Source organism: Mastigoproctus giganteus, chromosome 6 (genome assembly GCF_048544385.1).
Source record: "Mastigoproctus giganteus isolate SK-2022 chromosome 6, ASM4854438v1, whole genome shotgun sequence".
Taxonomy (NCBI): domain Eukaryota; kingdom Metazoa; phylum Arthropoda; class Arachnida; order Uropygi; family Thelyphonidae; genus Mastigoproctus; species Mastigoproctus giganteus.
Window position 1 is genome coordinate 124,733,330 of NC_143580.1, and position 22,211 is coordinate 124,755,540.

Sequence of the window (22,211 nt, forward strand, 5' to 3'; positions counted from 1 at the left end):
ATTCGAATACTTATTTATTTAATTAATAATATAATTATAATAAACATAAAAGAAAAGAACTGAATGACGATCTTGATTTAGCTAATATATATGAATATCAAAATGGGAGACGTACTTTCAAAATGTTTATTCAAAACAGGGATATACCGTAATGTGTAGAACAAACAAATAAACTAAAATGGAAATATAAAAGCAAGTAGTAAATTTAAAAAGTCGGAAAACAGACGGTGTTGATAAAATGAATAATGTATTACTCAAATATGAGGTCCTTTTTATTTAGAAGAAAGAGTTAAACTCTTTATTCAACTATGCTATAATGTAGAAAAAATACCTTGAATGGAAAAAAGTCTCACAATATTAATGCTCAAGAAAGGAAATTATAAATAAATTAGTTTATGTACCACGTTGAAATTATCCACAAAAAATGTCAGAAAATCATGTGAATAATTTGGACTCTAGTATGTATTTCCGTTTCGTCGATCTGGAAAAAGCCATGATAGAGCAAGATCGGAAGATTATTAAACGTTTCACAAAAAAAAAATATAACTGAATTAAAATTATTATTAATTATTTTGACTACTAGAAGTATTACTAGTTATTTTAATCATCAGAAATATTACTAGTTATTTTAATTATTAGAATTATTAATTAAACAATTCTAATTGTTAAAAAATCTCGATATTTGTTTCTCAATGTCATTTAGTCATTTTCTAAATGGTGAGAATAATTGCTCCAAGAGACGGTGCCATAAACAGGAAGATTTACTTATCATCAGAAAGACTGAAAAACACAAAAAATATATTAGGTGAAATAGCGTGTGTGAAAAACTGCATATTTTGAGAAAGCCTATGCAGCACTTTAGCTCTTTGGACCAGCATTATTATACTCGGACTAGAAATGAACAGGGAAAACATTATGATAACTATTGTACTCTCAAGTACATATGCTGTGGGGAATGTGGCCTATTTCCACCTTAGTAACTATTCAAAACGTGTTCTGTTGAAAATATAAGACGATTCTTAGAAAGCAACCCGTTGATGGAATGCACTATAATAAATATAAATATTTCAACACACACACACACGGGCCGCAGTTAAAATGAAAAAGACGTACTTTACACGGATGGAACAAAACACGTTGATTATTAAACCATCTTATAAAAAAAAACCTAATAGAGAGGGCATCCACTGTCTCAATAATGACTCACTCGCAGAAGGTTCAGATTAAAATAGATAATTATGACAAGTGCCACGGAGTCATATGAATATGGTGTCATACGCTTTAGTGTGCTGTCATTTCAGTGCTTTGATAGTTCTTCATATGCTATTAATTCCAGCCACAAAATTTTATTGTTAAGCATTCTATAACAACATTCTTTACTAACAAACGATAATTACAACTCTGATTCCTAGTACAATAACCCAGAGGAATCATACAAATTGCACGCACGCGCGAACGCGCGCGTGCAATTTGTGAGAGAGAGAGAGAGAGAGAGAGAGAGAGTTGAAAATGAATATACTGTATTTTCTTTCGTACTCCCGGAAAAACTACATAACGTAGGAGTGTACAAAATAGGGAGAATATATGAACATCACCATATTTAGTAGCCACGTCTTTACATGCATATATAAGGAACCATAGCGGTGGTGCACATTCGCACCGCCATGGTCCCTATGGTTTTTAACGCATTAATTAATTAACGATGTATTAAAATTTCAAATTAACAATTGAAAAATATAAAAGTTAAATGCTTTTATATTTCTTCGTGATAAGATTTTATGGTTGCTGTTCAAAATTAGTGAACAACCGTGTCTAACTTTACCTTTTCTGGTGAAATTTTCGCATGGATTAGTTTCATTTATAACATAACAAAGTCAGGCATTGTAGTTAGCAAAATACACACAAAAAACAGAATCTGTTATTGCTTATTATACAGCAGTCATGTCATTTCAATGCTTGGTAATCGGGGAAGAAGTCATATATGGCTAAATAGCCGAAGTGTTCAGTAATGTGCACTTTGAAACCGGTAAGATTCGAATCAGTAATATTTACCATACTGGAAGAGTTTAGCACAGTCAAAATCGCACAAGAGGGCGCGAACGAGGAGCAACATCTCCAAAATACTTTACAGTACTCACTAAGTTAAAACGACAGTTAATTTTATTTTGAAATTTATTTATTTTGTAAGTTATTTAACATACCTTATTTTTTTTATTTAAACGCGCACACTACCCAATTACAACGAGCGCTAGAAACATTCTGGATTCGTTGTGGGATGGACTTAAACGAGATGTGGAAAGCGTATAGAGGGATGCTGCTACACTTTAATATTTTGTTGATTTAGAACTTTAGGCGCATTAGGGACTAAAACCATTTTAAGCAGTTGTATATCATCTGAAGAGCTGTGCGTTCACGGAAAGATCTGCAGGTTGTGTGGGCCGAAAAACACGGAATAACTCACTGGGGGGGGGGGGGGGCTACTCTCTTCCATTGAGATCGGTTGGAGGAATTTGCAAATTCTCGAATGAATGGGAATTTAGAAATTCCTCTAGTCACAAAAGGGAATCGAACCTAAACTTCTCTAAATGAGTGATAAACGATGAAACTCTATACTGTGACGAAGAATCTCACTTTGGTACAATTACCTCCCACATAAATTGTAAATTTTATTGATTTTATGGTACCCTCGTTCCAGCTTTCGCACAGGTTCAAATGGATTGAGATATGGTGAATGGGGAAGCCACCGCAATAGGTTGAATTCACTCTCATGTTCCTGGAACGAGTTCTGTACAATTCTGCTTTGAGACGTGGAGCACTATCATGCTAGGCAAAACTCAGTCGCAGATGAATGCACTGCGGCGATGAAGGAATGGGTACGGTCGGAAACAATTTCCAGATAACCCGTGGCATCCAAATTATACTCCACCAGCATTAAAGGGCCAATGTGCACCAAGAACTACTCCTAAAAGCATTAAACTGCCACTTCCGCCTGGCAGTCTCTCACCGCCTTCCTTCCTCAAAATTACTGGGTATATATTATCAACCCGCAGATGCCCGACTTACCTGTGGGTTCGAAGGTTTTTCTAATTAAGAAAATTCTATAATTTCAATATCGATGATTACATATTGCTCAACTTCACTCACATTTTCTCCTCATCGCTGTCTTTCTTCTGTAAAGATAAATGCGAAATACTTTTCAATTCAACAACCCCTACTTCTGGACAACCCCCAGTAATCCAGAAATAAAGAATGGCGAGTTCTGTTAGTCTTATTCTGTAAGTGATACTTTTCCGAAGAAGGAATTCAAACTCACCCATTTTATAGACGGCACACCTGATACTGCACCTCCATTACACATTCAGTTATTCGTCTCTACACATATACAGGGTGATTCACTACCAGTGCGACAAACTTGCAGGAGGTGTAGGGGGCACAAAGACGAATCGGAATCACATAGCATTGCAGGGTCCGAAATGCCTTCTCATGCGGTAGAGGACGTTGAACGGTAGGCCGCGTGAACAGCGATCCCTCTGGAAGTCAGCATTTGCGAACCGGTTCCCAAGGCAGTAGGATGGACGAGTATTCAAACGTTGAACTGGCCGACATGCACCTCTCGTATGAAGCTGCGGACTGTGATGGGCGCGCCGCTCTGCGCTTGTACCATGAACGTTTCCCGCACAGGCGTGCTCCTCATCATACGATTTTCGCACGTGTGCACAGAAGGTTACGTGAGACTGGTTGTTTCACGAGAGGTACCATGAATCGAGAGCGAACGACGAGGATGCCAGACAATGAGGAGAATGTCCCACGTCTTGCAGAAGGCAATCCGAGTACGAGTACTCGAGCGATAGGCCAACGATTGGGTATTTCCCAATCCACTGTATGGAGGATACTGTCAACAAACGAAATGAGTTCATACCATCTGCAACGCGTCCAATCATTGGAGCCTGCGGATTATCCACTCCGGAGGACTTTTGCTACTTGGTTTCTTCAACAGAAACGGTTCGCAAATGCTGACTTCCAGCGGGGTCGCTGTTGACGCGACCTCCCGTTCAACGTCCTCTACCGCATGAGAAGGCATTTCGGACCCTGCAATGCTATGTGATTCTAATTCGTCTTTGTGTCCCCTACACCTCCTGCAAGTTTGTCGCACTGGTAGTGAATCACCCTGTATACGCACAATATACACCAAGAGTTCGCGAACTGTTTATTATCCTAACAAACTCTTTGAAGTTATGTAAGTTTTTGCCCAACATCAACTTCTGGTTCATTTGAAACATCGCTGTCCTCGGCATATCTTCCGAATATTAGAAGTCTCTTTGGTTTTTGAGGACTCACACAAGAACCCTTGAGATGCGCAAGCTTAACTTTTACCCATATTATCGGATAACCTCGTATATGTATTAACCCTGTTCCCGTTAACTATGAATTTCCTTTAACCCTAAAGTCAATGCTCTTAGCAAATACTCTTGCTCCACCTTTGCACAATGTATTCAACGTATACAATGAATTCCGTCTCTACAAAATAGGTTCTTTCTGTCTACAAATGCGAGACACGATGACAAAAATTTCCCCCTAAAGCCTTGCGGAGTCCCTTTGGCCTTCAGTTAATCCACAAGGCTCTCAGCATAAAGTCTCACCTATCGTGGCTGGGCAGAACGGCCGACACATATTCTGATCTAATTCACGGCATTTTTTCATGCATGGTATTCAACAAATCGTTAGTTCCTGCGCAGTTAAGATCGTTACTTCACAAGTGAAAAATAACGCTCTCTTTACCCTTTCCTCGCTTTAAAACTAGCAAATTTGTTGGCAACATCAGAAAGTTTTAGGCGCTTTCGCATATATAAATATATATACAGTATACTTTCGAAATAACGGCACCTTCGTGGATTCAAGGTGCCGTTTTTTTTCGATTTTTCCGTTATCTAGAAAGTTGTATTTTTAACGTATTTAAAGCAGAAATAATGAGGCCAAATAAGAAATAGAGAGATTAAGAATGCAATTTTATTAACTGCCCATAAAATAAAAAATAATAATAAAATAAAAAAACATGTTGACGAGCCAATGTTATATTCTGCCATTAATGCACTTCTGCTTACGCCCGTTCTATTTTCTTTATTATATCAAGTTTAGTCTGCGCGCTAGCACACTGGTATCGTCACCGTTCTCCCCACACCGGGTGGAAAAAGGCCCGGGTTCGAATCCCGTCGATGACGAGAGGAACTTTTATAGGCGTTTTTCAATTCGTGGCTGAGTTAGTAGGTCTCAGGAGTAGATAGCAAGGTTTCCCCCCCAGAAATTGGGGTTTTTCGTTCAGCAAAAGAAGCAAATCAAGAGGAGAGCACATGCAATTTACAGAGGCAATACACATGGATACATGAATTAACATTCCGAGTGATCCTAATGTAATTGTTTGGATTATATCAAGTTGTCACTGAGCTTTAATGTTCTTCTTTTCTTCTCTATATGAGGTTTATTAACTTATGCACTGAAACGCATTCTACGAAACGCCTCTTTATATGAAACGCAGTGAACTAAATTAAATTGTTTTTGTTCTGTTCACAATATACAGGCGACAGTAGCCAATTCTAGAAAATAGGAGACCTAAATTCCATAAGCTGCATCATACTGTAGCATATAGAATATGAAAATCATAGTAAACACAGAGTATAAACGAAAACGTCTTCACAAAAATAAAAATAGTGCTTTATATCAGTATATATGCTTTACATACATAAACCAACGCTATATATATAAAGTACTCCTACTATCTACTATCTTTTGGACGGGGCCTGCTTCGTTTTTCAACCGTTAAACTGACAGTGGCTTTCTGTCAACAACCATTCCGTTCCGGGTAAAATAATGGAGTCACTGGTTAGAGATGCATTGCAGGATCATCTAGACAAGACTGCAGCAGTAATTCAGACACAGCATGGGTTTGTTAAGGGAAAAGTCTTGTCTGACGAATTTGATTGGTTATTATGATGTGGTTACAAAGAAACTGGATACAAAAAATAATTTTGATATCCTATACTTGGATTTCAGGAAAGCTTTTGACACTGTTGCGCATGGAAGACTACCGTACAAATTGGAGCAGAATGGTATTAAGGGTAAGTTGCTACAATGGATAAAAGGATGGTTAAGTGGGAGAAGACAGAGGGTGGTAATCAATGGGTGCTGCTCTTCGTGGACTAATGTTATTAGTTGAGTCCCACAGGGTTCGGTGTTGGGTCCACTGTTGTTTTGTATATTTATCAATGATATTGATGAAGGTATATCAGGCTTAGTATCGAAGTTTGCAGATGATGCATAGGTCGGCAGGGTTGTTAATGACAGTAATGGCAGTGTGCTACTGCAACAGGATCTAGAAAATTTGGGCAGATGAGTTGAGAAGTGGCAACTGAAGTTTAACATTGACAAATGCAAAGTACTGAATATGGGTAGAAGTAACCCTAGAGAAACGTACCAACTGTGTGGTACTACACTTAAGGTGGTAGAAAATGAAAAAGACCTAGGAGTAATTGTGCAGTCAGATATGAAGTTTTCTGAGCAATGCAGACAGCCTGCAAAGGCAGGTCATGGGGTGTTGTCAATGGTATACAGGAATTTTGCTAGCAGGGAAAAGGAGGTGATTGTCCCTCTGTATAAGACAATGGTCAGGCCACGCCTTGAGTAGCGCGTGCAGGTTTGGAGGCCTGATTTTAGGAAGGATATAGATTTTCTTAAGCGTGTACAAAGAACGGCAACAAGATTGGTGAGGGGAATGAAGGGATCCTCTTACCAGGAGAGGCTTAAGTTCTGCAAATTGCAGTGGCTGGAGACTAGACACCTGCGAGGTGATCTGATTGAGGTGTGTAAGGCCTTAAATGGGATGAGCACGCTGAATTCTGATGGGATTCTTCCACTTGTTCAGATTACGAACCTAAGGGGGCATAAATTGAAACTGAGGAAGGACAGATGTAGAATAGATGTGCGGAAATTTGCCTTTAGGCAGCGGGTGGTTAATTGCTGGAACAAACTTCCATCTACAAATAAATTGCAAATAAATTTAAGGAGGAACTGGACAAACATTTAGAGGGGATTGTTTTGTAATTTTTTTTTTTTTTTTTTGGCTGATGCTGCCTAAGCTCATAAACTTGATTTCTTGCATCACATGCCACTACTACTACTACCATCGCAAAAATTAAAAAAAAAAAAAAGTCCAGAAAAACATAAAAAATGCTGTCATCTGTGATAAAAGACTGAGGATGTTCATGGCAATTTATTTCATAATAAGAACTATTTAATGCATGTATGTTAAAAGTAGTCTGCATTTACTGAAATAATGCTTTAGCACTATTTTTAAAATTTCTATAAAAGTTCCATAGCTTTAAGCGTGTTGGCAAATGTTTGCTGTCTAGGGGTGGATGTAACTTTTCTTTTTCTCTTACTTGAATAAGTAATAATAATAATACATTTATGGCTAACAAAACATTTTATCAAATTTCAAGAGGTTTTTTTTATTATTTTCTATATCAAATTTCTGTAGTTTAGAAACGACTGCGTTTACTGTTAGAGAGAGAGAGAGAGAGAGAGAGAGAGAGAGAAATTCATAACACTGATAAACATTACTACCTCCACTAATATATCAGCTGTTTGTAGTCAATATTTATGCGCAAATTTTGAAAATAATTTTTAAAATTTCACATCAGCCACACGTTCTAAATATAGAGTTTTTTGTATTTACCCATAATACTACAATTTAGGATAGTAGATATGACACTCATCTGTTGCATTACCTGCAAACAATAATGTTTGCATGTGCTCATAGATGGCAGTACTGTTTGGGAGGGTTCACGTGTTAACCTTATCTGTTTGTCTCCCACCTCTCTCAGTAACCGACATAGTTTAAAGTGTACAGTTTAAGTGTACAGTTTATCTGCATATCTGTTGCATAATGTTTCTTCTGTATTTTTCTTAGCACTGTTGTTAAAATATTTAAGCAGAAGCAAAGAAAGCGTCGGACTCACCTTGATAATTTCTGTGACGTGTGTGGACGGTTTACAACAAAAACTCAGAACACGAAAATCTACACTATTATTAAACGTGCGTAATTCTTCATACTTTGCTCAGAATACTTATCATGACAAAACTTGGGCTCTACATACTGTATGTGCTCTAATATCTGAGCCACAAATCTGAGGATGGGGCTAACTAGGAAAACTAAAAGTATGTCTTTTTCCGTTCCTACGGTGCGGCGAGAACCGAGCAACCATGGCTCGATTACTTTTCCTGACATGGAAAATATCAGGGATGTCCAGAAAAAGAAGCATAGCATCAAATATCCTAACATATCATCTACTTTATAACCTTATCTACAGCGCAAGCAGAACTGCTTGGTTCTAAGTTAAAACAGTTACCTGAAGCAGGAACTAAAATTAACTATATCGAAACCTCACAAAGTGTTTTTCAAAATATGGAAGATGGCATGTGTCTCTGTGACCACGTTAGTGGTCTTCTGAAAGAACTGGGCATGGGCACCGAATATAATCCTAATGAATGACGTATAATTAACTGATGCGTCAAAACGAAGTTTACAAGTAGTCTGCACAATGTAAATCCACCTGTTCCTCTACTTCATGCTGTTGGCTTGAAAGAAACAGAAACAAGTAAGACCTGGTTCCTGAGCGCAATAAGGTACCATGACTTTGCTTGGAATGTTTGGAAGGTCACTTGTCTACAGGGAGGTTTCAATTGTTGTAGAAAAACATTATATTGAGCAGCAGTGGGAAACGAGAGAAGAATTTTTAAGAGGGAGAAGGAAAAAATATATGTTCCACTGGTCGAATCAAAAAAAAAAAAAATCTTCCACCTTTGCATATAAAAACTTGGATTAATGATGAATTTTGTAAAGGATAGGATTTTTTAGAATTCTTTCCATCTGCTCTCCAGATAAAAAGGCAATCTGTCTTCAGGACACACTATATTACTTGTAAATACTGTATTTCCTCCCAAGAAATATTCGGGAATTCGATTCTGCTAAAAATAAGTTTTTCTTCTCATAAACAGATAATCATTTGAAGGAAGACTACACAGAATTTAAATGTAGCGGGTAGAAGTTACCTTAATGATGTGATAATTATCGTAGCCGTGTTAAAGGCATAATAGCAAGTAACAAAATCCTCGTGCTGCAATCAGACGACACTCTTAAGGAGTCGCTAACGATCATTCTGCTAAGAAAAGTTGGTTTAATGTAACGCGTTTCTGCTTCCAACGAAATAATTAAAATTATAAAAAGAATAGGTATAAACTTTAAATTTTTTATTATTATTTTTTTTACCTACGCGTCATATATAAGTATATTTTCAATGTTTTGTTAGAATTATTTTAATTCTGCTGATGTCTCTGCTGGTTATTCTTTTTTGAATTCCAGTTTAAGAAGCTGCATGCTGTCAATTTATCATTTCTTTCTGATTATCATTACCATGAGACATACATTATAAGTGGGATGTTTTATCCTACTACGTAAGCAGAATAATTTGAAATAAAAGAAAATTTTAAATGATACATGACGAAAAGTATTAGTTTAGACAAAGTATGAGTGAATGAATATGGAAGAGTAAAAAAACAACGGATTCTGGCACACTAGTTAGGTCTTAGCCAATATGTTTTATTCCGATTTCTTAAGAACTGCTCAAAGAAGTACATCCATCCGTTAAGCGTGATGGTGTCTTTGCTGAAAATAACTAAATTTTCCGTTAGAGAAAAATATAGACAGTGGTTTACAACTATCCCTTCCATTAGAGAAAAATATAGATAGTCGTTCAAACCTATTCTTTCCATTCCTTACAACCCATATTTTTCGTCTCGAGCCAATGACACGCGCGTCTTATACGTCACTCGGGTTTTTCTTTCTTTTTTTACCTACAGACACGCCTCTGATACAAGTCTAAGAAAATTGATAACATTCGGTGTCAGGTCAGAGGCAACAAGCCTAGCGGGAACTTTAGCGAAGTGACTTCCTATCCTTCAGAGAGGGCTCCTCAGTTGAGTACACTGCCATATCTCACCAACAGCTTACGGTACATCCAACAAATCTTTCGCTGTCACAGAAGCCGCTTTTGCGGATGCGACCATATTTTCCCTCATTCGAGTGGACATCTCTAGAAGTTGCACACCCCTAAGAGATACAATAAATTATTTTTCAGCATGTTGCCTTTGTAGTATTTATCATAGAATAAATCTATGCACACGGCCTTTTTTGTTTGGTTTGGTGTCTAATGGCGCATTGGTAGCTGAGACCATATATACGGCAAAAAGACAAGATTTCCTTCTTTGTGGGTAGAATAGCATCACGATTACAACACTGTAGTCATTTTTAAATACGACGAATTATATAGAGCAGATTTTTAAGTTATCTACTTCCTTTCCCACATTTATAAATTCGGAGATCGGCATTTTACGAGATATTTACCAATAGAACTTGATCACCGTTATTGAAGAAGCCAAAAGGGTCGAAACGTATTAGCATAAAACAAATGTAAACTTTATACAGATATTAATGTATAAAGTATATGTGGTATAAAGAGACATGACCTGTCATCCATATGAAATAGGAAAGAGAAAGTTAGCGATTATTGATTAACCTGATTCTCTCATCGGATTTGAAGGTTTTTTTTGTTTTTTTTTTTTGAGAATTCAGGGAATAATATTCCATGGAAGGGAAAATTCTGATGATTGCGAACAACTGCTCTTAAGAAACACTACGGAAGGGGAAACTTAGTTTTTTAAACTATTTTATACAATTTACAGCCAACCATAATGAGATCATTAATACAAAATGAAAAGAGTAGATGAGGAAACTGAACCTTCAATATGCCATCGCGGTAGACAGCGAGTACAATCGCTGTTCTTTCACGCCACGCATAAAAGGTCAGGAATCGAATTCTATGAAGACAGAAGGAACTTTTTAAAATTCACGTAACACTCAGCTAAGTTTAAATCAGATGGTTTCTTCACGGAGAAAAAAAACTATGCAACCAGAGCTTTAACCGCACAAATCAGACACTGACTACAAAATAAATGCAATTTATTCTACTGCAATTAAATAATTAAATTGGAGCGGAGCAATGAAATAAACTTTTAATTTCACTAAACTGTTTAAAAGCTGCATTATCTACATGTAAAGACGCCATATTCTGACGGAAAACTGGTAGATCATAAGCGTCCATTGCGTCCTCCATTTCAGTTCTGATCCTCGTAATGTAGCATGCACATTACGTGCGTTACGGCAAAATGCTGAAGTTATGTACACAGCTCAAGTCAGAGGGAATAAGCTTATTCCACTTAAGTTATTCTGGTTTTGCAATCCGCACAACATACAAATAGCACAACTGCCGACTCTCGCAGTTCGCCTTGTTCACAAAAAATATAAAATTATGCCTTCATTGTTAAATACGGAATTTATATATACATATATTATTTATGAGATTTTTCTGTATATCGGGTTTGTAATTGGGTATATCTACTGGCCTATCTTGCAACTAGCTGCAAAAACAGAGCTTGGTAGTATTATTTGCAGATACTCATTTTATATGCATGTATGTTGTGGTTACAAGCAATGGTATAGCAGTTTAACTAACAAGAGGCAAAATTAGCTAAGGAATTGGGACAGAAATAGATACTATTGCCCTCTATAACCTAATGGCCGAGAGTACGGGAAAAAAAATGTTGGAGGAGAGTGAACAGTATATGATTGAAGAATATAAATCTAGTGCTCGGGTTATCTGGAAGCGCGATTTCCAGTCCGTGCTAGTAACGTCTCTGTCCATTGTAGATATGTGGATCAGTACATAGTTGCATATATACAAATATATAATAATATTATACTTAATAATATTATCTTATACAAATCTGTATAATCTTACAATTTCCACTTAAAGAGAAATAGCTGATATATGTGAAACGGTATCTCATCAGACGATTCACTATTTCAGTATAATATATACCAAATTAATTCATATATGCAGCCTATAACGTTTCAATAGTTTCCTGTCCTTACTGTTTATCCAATAAAATATAACCAATGAAACTCATGAAAACAAAACCCATGAAATGAAATTTCATGGGTTTTGTGTACAGGAAGTAAGTAGAGTTATAAAAAAATCGATATCAGGATAGTTCCAGAAAATGGAGTTAGGTTTACAGATTAAAATGCCTGAATGTACTTGATTATGATTAATTGCTGCACATCTTGATTTAAAGCGATTTTAAGTTGACACTGAAACTTTCCTAGAGTGCATGCAGTAGACAGACAGCAAAGCAGCACCATTATCGCGGGATAGGCATAAAGTGCGTTTTTTGCTTTCCTCCTTGTACAACTCTCATGGATGGACGAACGGTATTATTTGCTGATACTGATGCGAAGAGAGCAATTTAGTTTATCATTACAGGGAAACCTTTTAGAACAATAAGAGCAGAGTCGTATGCATGTAAAGTGCTGAAACACATCACCAAGAAGAAAGTTTCCTTCTTTCTTAAGTGCACAATTTTTACTGTCGCCATAATTATTGTTTGACAGGTTTTTAAGACCAGCTTGCTGTTATCGTTCTCGTACCTTAATCGTATTCAAAGTTATTCACACCCCGAAGCCAGTGCAATGAGATGAGGTTATTTGAAAATGACTTGCTGTTTCCAAGAAATTTCTTCAGAATTTCCAAGGTGAAATGTAAGCACACATGGCCGTGCGAAGCAGAAGGCAATGAGAAAACTCCAGGCATAAATGTTTATTGGTTATAAATGGTAAATTGGATATTAATGGACACTGCTCTCCGTGGACTAACGTTATCAGTGGAGTCAGTTTTGAGCCTCAGTCCTAATGAAAAAGGTCTGGGAGTAATTGTGCAGAGATATGAAGTCATCTGAACAGTGCAGACAGGCTGTCGGGACAGCTCATGTGGTTTTTCAATAATATACAGGAACTTTGCTAGCAGGGATAAGGAGGTGATTGTCCCATTATACAAGGCAATGGTTAGGCCGCATCTTGAGTACTACATACAGTTCTGGAGGTCTCATTTTAGGAAGGATGTAGATTTGCTAGAATGGCTACAGAGAAGTAAAACGAGATTGGTGAGGACAAAAAAAGGGTGGTTTCACCGAGAAAGGCAGGCTTCAGTTCTGCAAAGTGCAGCGTCTGAAGATTAGGAACCTGCGAGATGATCTTATTCACGTGGTGGTTAAAGCTTTGAATGGATTCAGAAATCCTAATGCTAATAGCATTCGTCTTCTTGCTCAGAATACACACAGGAGGCGGCATAATTCAAATTGAGGAAGGATGGTTGCACGACAAATGTGCGAAAGTTTGCCTTCAGCAAGCGGGTGGTTGATTATTGTAGAAAACTTCCATCTGTTGTTTAGGATATGTGGGATATTTTTTTTTTTGCTGATGCTTTATGAGCTCCCTTTCTTGCATCACTTGCCAACACTAATACTAATACTAAGTTTTATTGAGGGAGGCTCATTTCGGAAAAAAATATTAATTCGGGCAGGTTAAATTACATCAGATGTACAGGAGTTGTGCAGAACGAATAAAATCATCACACGCCAGTGTGTCGTGTATGAAATATATTCAATAGTCGAGTCGCAGGCTTTGCGAGATGAAAAACCTACCCTTCCATATTTAATAATCATATTAACCCTCTCCCAAGACCGAATAATTCCATTAGAGCTTAAAAAACTACTTCCTGTTCTTATGGGTACTATTTCTCAACTTCAACCGACCACAGGAATCGAAAACCCCAAGCTTTCTTTACTTGTGAGGCATTACTTCATGTATTCCTGATTCTGCACACGGTTTTTCCGAAAGCACATTATTTTTTCAAGGATACATCATCCATGCATTGAGAAACTGTAGAGATAACTTTGTTATGAAATCCGTTATTTCTTTGCTGTAAACCGTGTACCTTTTGAACAGCGTCTGCTGAGTTTCCGATTCGTTCAAATTTTTATTACTGGTTGTATCTCCCACAGTCATTCTCCATTTCGATTGCTTCTTCCTTGCTATACATCACCAGGCGTGACCACTGGAGAGGTTTCTTATCTCCTGTTCTACTTTCAAACCCTCTCCACCATTGCATATTTGAACAATATTACCAGCTTACAATTTATTATACTGTTTTTTCACAAACGTGAATATACTGTATGTGCTTCCATATAAGCAAAAACGTAGCATACCCTCTAGAAGCGATAATGAAGAGACATACAATCACAATGAACCAAATATATTGGCAATCGCCACAGATTTCAACAATTTTGCATAGTTTGCAAAATTGTTGAAATCTTCACGCAATCCTTCACGCAAGAAATAAATCTCAGGAAAATGCAGGTGCAAGAAGAAGAAACCGAAGAAACTCAATCTCGTAGCGTAGTAAGAAAGTCCGCGTGCTTCATATGAAGGATAACAGGAAACATTAATCACACCTCAAACCTACTTCTTGAATTACCCTCCAAGGCGCTGCATAGGTTGATATTGATCTTAGCGGCTTATCCAGACGGTTATCAGATAGAGAAATTAACCGCTTTGGCGGTTAATTTATTTATGCATTACTTCAGAAAGAGTAGAAGTAAGTGCAAAGAGGCGAAAATTGGATGAGATGGATTTGCCACCATTTTTAACAACTGGCAGAATATGAGCAAATTTCTAAGCGGAAGGGAACGACTGAAAAGGCGACACTGAACAGGATTAAGATCAGGAACACAGATTCTGAAAAAAAGTAGAGAAATACCATTACGAACTGGAGCTTTCTTAGCAACAAGACAGTTCGAAATCAATTCTAGAGGAAGACCAGAAGAAGCATTGAATGAAGTTTACTGGGGGATGCTAGGAGGTGGTGTTACCAAGTTCATCAATGCACGAGTTAGAAGAAAAGTAGGCTAGCAGGTCAGCTTTATCTTTGGATACAGAAATAGTGGAAATATAGTTGAAATATAGTGGATATAGAGAATATAGTGGAAATAGAACCATTTGGTTTTGATAGAGGTGGAAAAAGAGACGGGCAAAATTAGTGGACAATATCTTAGGCTAGTTGTCGTTGTTGTAGAGTTTTAGGAGCATAAGCGACTAAGGCTCTGTGCATATTGTCTGTAAATGTTCTGAGGTAAAATTTATGCTTGCCGTAAAAAAAAAACCAAAAAAACCCCCGAGTTTGCGGGAGAAAAAAAACATGCTACCCCCGACGGAGACCAACTGTCAGCGACGTTGTGAAAAAGACCCATAAAATCACTTTCGTCATCGACGGGACTCGAACTGAGGCCTTTTTCACCCGGTGTAGTGAGGACGGCGATCCTACTAACTGTGTTATCCAAGAGGGCATAGCTTTGATACGAAACCAGAATGCTTTACTATTATTCCGACAAGAAGCAAGTTTTCTACTCTTAGCCTGTTCGAAATCTAGTGTGCACTAATTAATAACTGCTTTACAGATTTTGAGAGTTTGTTGTAAGCAGGAAATGAACCTGGAGATTTGGATGCAAGCCATCATCTCCAGAGTTAAAAAATCGGTTCCCCCTTGCTGCAGAGTGGATTAGTCTACCGTATTTCCTGCCCTGATTTCACAAGCTGCTACGATGGGGAAACTGGCAGGAGGCTCAGCAATCGCGTTTCTGAACATGAAAGAGCTATCCGTTTAGCGGACGTGGAACACTCAGCCATTGCTGAGCACTTCTGGTCGACCCAGCACGACATTGACCCACGCCGCGATGTCATGATTATTGATCGGTCTCGCCATTACCGTCGCCGCGCCTAGTTGAAATCACTGCACATCTCGTGCTGTAACGATTCCTTTAACAGAAACAGAGGATGCCATATCCATCCCATTACTGAGGCAACCATCCTCATGGCTAACAAACGTTGGCATTTACAACGTTCCCATTTCCTAGTGCAGTGGGTTTTCTTTTGTCAGACATTTAAAATCAGGGATGCTCAAAAGGGATACCCGGTTTCGTTAAATTTTGTTTTACTCTGCAGTTATACACTATATAAGCATCATTAATCATATTTATCATATAATTACCATAATTATCTAAATAATACTCCTGGCTATGTCACCGTAATGAGCAGTATTGTTTCTAGTACGTGTGCTACATGTACCTTGCTTAGCAACACAACAACAAAGATAATTCATTAATTAGTATTCATTAGTATTCGGAATTAAGTACATATCTTTAATCACTCCTTGGCTATTTTAAGACCATGAACTAACAGCGTGTTGGCCCGAATCACTGATCACACACAATGTATCACGGAGTCAAAAATATGTTGGAAGTGTCAAGAGGAATATGGGATCATTCATGTAACGAAAATTCCATCGATTTCTGGAGCTGGCGTGGCTGTGCTGACGAACACGCCTTTCCAATTAATTTCAGAGATGCTCAATTGGATTGGGATCTAGGATTGGGCTGGCCAGAACACATGCTTGAATTATTCCTGGTGTTTCTCAAACCACTCTTTCACACATCTGTGGCCGTAAATGATTGCACTGTCACCCTGAAATTACTCTTCTCGATAGAAATACACACGCAACATTGTATTTGACCAGCAACGAAGTTCAGATATGCTCTGGCATTAATAAAGCCCCCCAATGAACCAAGGGTATGCAACGAAAATATGATCCAATAAGATTAAACCTCATCCTCTATCAGCGCATATACAGCATGATTCTAATGTCTCGTGTCGTTTCTACCATATGTGCACTCCTCCCTGGGGGTACTAAGAAGAAAACATCAGGACTCAATGGACCACATTACTTACCTCCAGTCTTCACGTGTCCATCCTTTGTGTTTCTGGAATGCATCCGCATTTTCCTGTTGGCATTTGAGATGAGAAACTTCTGTGAAGGTCTTCTGCTCCTGCCCCTGTAGTTGGTTCTTTGCTGGGTTCTCGACGTGGTAGGGGTATGTATGCCTCGTGATGTTCACACATTAAATTTAGAGGTTAAATTTTTCGGAATTTGGCACTGATTACACTTGATAATTCGTTTCTGACATTGAACACCATGCTTCATCACCTTTCATTTTCGTCCACAGCTGCGTCTGTTCTCAGCATTCGTTAAAGATTCGAATTACACTATTCTTTAAACGCTAGTGCAGCTGTCTTCTCTGCCGAAGAACCGGATAAAAGTGAACCATCAATCATACATCTCTCTCTGAAAGTCGGTGATTTACATATTTTTCCTCTTTGATTTACATATTTTGCATATAGTTAACATTCACACCTCCATTGTCCTAGCAATGTAGTCAAGCAGTGTATATAAAAATCATTTTAATGTAAATGCTACAGTATAATATACTGAATTAGAGCTTGTCATCAATGTCAGATTTAATGCATTAAAGTACACATAATTATTTTAAATGCATGTAAACTCATCACCAACCAATACTGTGAAACTCAGACTCTATATAATTTGGTATTAGTATTAGTATCAAAATCGAATAATGATACAACGAAGCGAAATATTCTGCATTTGCCAAAAAAAAAAAAAAAAAAAAAACCCTCCCTCATATTATATCATAGTCAAAAAAGCCATACTTAATTTTTCCAAACTCTTCGCCGAGACCAGTGGTGTCCAACCTTTTGCTGTACAGGGGCCATATTCAATGTTAGGTTTGTTTCGCTGAGTCATTCGAGAAAAATTGGTGTGTTACATTTTCCATCCTTGTTACAAGCAAAAGGAAGTTTCTATTTTCATGTTACTTTCAGGTAACATGAAATTTTCATGTGTATTTTCAAGCTATATATAAAAAATGCAAATTCCCAACACTTTTATGTGCAAAAAATCTATGTCACTGTTTTATTTTTAAGAATTTATTAAAAGTATAAAAATACTTTACTTCTGTTTTTTTTTTAAATGCCTTACTTTGATTTTAAATGCTCACTTTAGAAAATTTACAACCTGAAAAGGATGATGACTGCTTTTCAATATTGAGGTGAATAAATAAATATAACGGTATAGCTAAAATAGAAAATATTCGAAAATTTTATGAAGTACAATACACAATAACATTTACTGAACAATTGATTGAGGCTGAATATTTTTAAATAATTGTTCAAAATTTGATTGAAAATTTGTGACGCTAATTCTCAATACCGAATGAAGATGCTCATCTGTTATTCTGTTTCTTTATAAATATTCATTTGATTTTATGCGCGAAAAAATTTGCTCGCTAGCATACGTTGATCCGAACAAAGTAGCCATTTTCATGGAATTTTCTTTTGTTAGCAGAAAATATTTAGATGGAGAGCCTTGTAGTATTCAAGTAGTTTATTTTCGCAGTCCATATACTTAATTTTGAACCATGTTTTGGCTTGAAGATCAATAATTTCAAGTTGCAAGCTCGGATTGTAGTTTTCAGCCATAGAAGTAGATGGATTCTCAAACAAGCTTATGTCTTTTTCATTAGATCATATATCATAGATCAAACTGGTCAAAATGTAACTCTAATAACGAGCGGCAACGATTCTTTGGAAATATTTTTATCTTTTAGCTTGGTACAACATTCAAAGTTAACTAAATTGTCTTGCTCATGTTGGGATTCAAATAATAACAACTTAATCTGAAATGATTTGATGTCACTATACAAATCAGAGACCAATTTTACTTTCCTTGTAGTTTTAAATTAAGAGCATTTAAATGACCAGAAATGTCTGTAAAAATTGCAAGATGAAACAGCCAATCCATATTTGATAATTGTTTTATTGGTTTCCCTTTTTTCTGTCATAAAAATATCAATTTCATGACGTAGTTTAAAGAAACTATATAAACTTTGCCACGACTAAGCCATCTCATTGCGCTATGTAAAATTACATCTTCGTATTCAACTTCAATTTCTGAAAGAACCTGTTAAAACATGCGGTGATTAAGGCCATGTGATCTTATAAAATTTACAGCTGAAATAACCACATTCATAACGGATTGGAGATCCAATACTTTTCCACAGAGAGCTTCTTGATGCACAATGCAGTGAATTTCCGTCGGAGCTGAACCTCCGATTGGAATTCTACCTATAAGCCCAATGTTTTTACCAATCATATTTTTTTCACCGTCAGTTGTCACCCCTACCAGGTTTTTATACAATCCTAACTTTTCAATAGATTGGCAAAAATTTTCAAAAAGATTTTCACCTGTAGTTGTTCCGTGCATACTTTGCAGATCAGCTAAATCTTCAACTGGTACAAAATTATCATTAATTCCACCTATGAAGATGAAGAGTTGGGCTGTGTCATTTACATCAGTACTGTCATCCAGTGCCACACTAAAATATTTCATTTGTTTTATGGTTTCCAAAAGTTATTCGAACAAATTCTTTCCAATATCTTGTACTCTTCGCATAATTGTTTGTCGAGACAAACTAATGACTTGTATTATTGTTCGTTTCTCCGGAAAAATTTCTTACGCAACTTTTAACAAACAACATTTAACAAATTCACCATCGCTGAACGGTTTACTTTCAAAAGCGATCAAATGCAACTTGATAACCAGCACTTACAGAAGATAAATTTCTTGAATGATACATTTTCAGTGTGCTTTGTTGTTTTCTTAATTCGTTTTGTAACTTTGAACACTTTTGTTTTTGCAACACTCCTTCATATTGACCATAAGATTTATGCTTGGATTCATAGTGTCGTTTTAAATTACATGTATATTCTTTAAAAACTGACAGTCTCCTTACACACCAAACACACTACTTTTTGTTTCGTCCTACTCAATGAAGAAATAAGTCTTTACTCCATCTTTGATTAAAAACACGAATCCAAATCGACTTTCCTCTTTCGGAACATTTTTAAGGATGATTTTTTAATTCAATGCAAATTAATAATAATTCAATAGAATGAACAAGTTATATCAAAATAGTAGAATTTCACAATATGAAAAGATTTATACGTGCATAACTGTATTTAGCGTACATATGACAGCACTGGACTACGCGTTTGATACAGTTCAGCTCGATGCGTGCCTGGCGCAACTCTCAAAAATGCTGTTTTAGTTCTCTTTCCGCTCGGACCGTATAACATTTATGCGCTGGCCGTAGGTTGGACACCGCTGGCCTAGACCATCCTTGCAGGCAACTTGTTCCAACGTTCCACAACATGCTTCCTGAAGATAAATTTCATGAGATCGTAGTCTACTGTAACTCCCTATGATTTTTATAACTCTACCCACTTGTTCCAGTCTCTCTCACACCAGTGAGAATATCCTACCCTCAATTATTTTACTAATCCACCTCAGAGTATTATACATCTCAATCAAATTTTCCCCTCCCCAAGGTGTCTAGTTGCTAAACTCTGCAGAGAACATCTTCTAAGGAGGAGAGTGCTTAGCTCTTGTCACCAATTTAGTCACCATTCTTTGCACTTTACCCAGAAGTTCTATATCTTTTTAGTGCAGCCACTAGACCTGCAGTCAGTGTTCCTAGTATGGTCACCATGGTCTTATAGGGACAATGATCTCCTTCTGTCCACTTACAAATTTCCTATAATAAATCACAGAACGCCAAGTGCCCTTCTTGTCGCCTGTTTGTACTTCATGTCACTCTGTATCGTAATCTCCCAGTTTTTCACATCCTGAACATGAATTAATTCCTCTCCTTCCTAATCTATAAACTAGTCCTTCCTGTGACGCTTCAATGTCGCTGTCCTTGTAAATATTATATTTGTTGAAAATTCTAGCCACTGTCAGCAGTGATGGATATAAAGATCTATTAAATCTACCGTGTAAAATGGAATATTTATCAAACGAAAAATTTATATGCTTCTTATGAATGCACCTCAAACATTCCTTGTAGACTGCGTATTCCTTACTTATTTTACATCATTGGTTAAATGGTTGAATATATGCTACTGAATTCCAACTAGGACTTTTTGAAAAGTTGGTGTGAATCATATCAATAATATAAGAAGTTTACTGAAGCATTTTCAGACAGGACTGAGTCAGCTTGTCTGAGAGAGAGAGAGAGAGAGAGAGAGAGAGAGGTGTAGGCATTTTTTGTTGTATTTTTATACTCAAGCAGACCGACAAGCTTAGAATACCTGCATTTTATAGACGCAATCACTGACTTTTAGTCATTTGAACAACCGGAAGACCAATTCGACCAATTCGTGTGTCATTTCTGCGGTATTCCAACTACTATTGAACACACGTAATATATTATGCATAAATATCTTCCTAGAAGTAATTCTACCAATTTAGAATAGGAATCTATGTTTGTCCAATGCAAGGAATTATAAAAAAAAATATAAGCAATACAAAGTGAAAAGATTAAAAAGGGCGAATGTCTCACAGAATGCATTTAGATTTTGTTTTTGTTAAACAGTATAATATATTGTTTAACAGTGTAAACAGGCAACCAGAAAAGCCCATGGTGTCCTATCGATGATATATCGAACATTATCCCGAAGAGATATGGAGGTCATAGTCCCACTGTATAAGGCAATTGTAAGACCACATTTGGAATACTATGTTCAGACCTCATCTGGAAAAAAAAACAGATATTGAGCTCCTTGAAAGGGTCCAAATACGGGCAGCTCGAGTGATGGAATCAACAGAAGTGCGAGAAACACTCCGATTACGTGGACTACAGAGCTTGGCAGCCACCTCAGAAGTGACCTGATTGAGGATCATAAGGCTCTGAGAGGGGTTAGTAAAATGAATGAAGGTGGAATTCTCACTGTTATAAAGAATTCCAGAACAAGAATTCTCACTGTTATAAAGAATTCCATAAATTCAAATTACAGGGCTTGAGGTTTAGATTAGATTGTAGGAAGTCATTGATTGTTGGAACAGGTTGCCCTCGTAGGTAGTTGAAGCTGACAGTTTGAATAAATTCAGTCAACTGGACAGTTACCTGTGTGAGAGGGGAAGCATATAATTTGCATTTTTTATCTACTTGTTTGTTTGTTTTTTTTTCCCAGTGGCTTCCTTGCACTTCTGGCGAATAAAAAAAAAAGATAAAAAAGGTGGTTTCCTTGCACTATATGGCGAATACTCTTACGATTACTCTTACTATTATATGATATGACAGAGTCGGGATAAATTACGACGGAAGTACTTTATTCTGAAGAAACATTGCTTCTAATTCTAACTGCGCACGCGCATATTTGTTAAGGTAATTCGCATTTTAGATTGATTCTCATTCAACGGACATGGCCAGCACTTCCTTTCAGGAAGGACACAAGT

At 37.0% G+C, this 22,211-nt stretch overlaps 1 protein-coding gene across 1 annotated transcript in view; it reads right to left on the reverse strand.

Moving 5' to 3' along the window:
- The window catches only part of LOC150084558 (potassium voltage-gated channel protein eag-like), a 470,795-nt gene that overhangs the window by 209,295 nt on the left and 239,289 nt on the right, over positions 1-22,211 (reverse strand). The gene's annotated exons all lie outside the window — the stretch shown is intronic.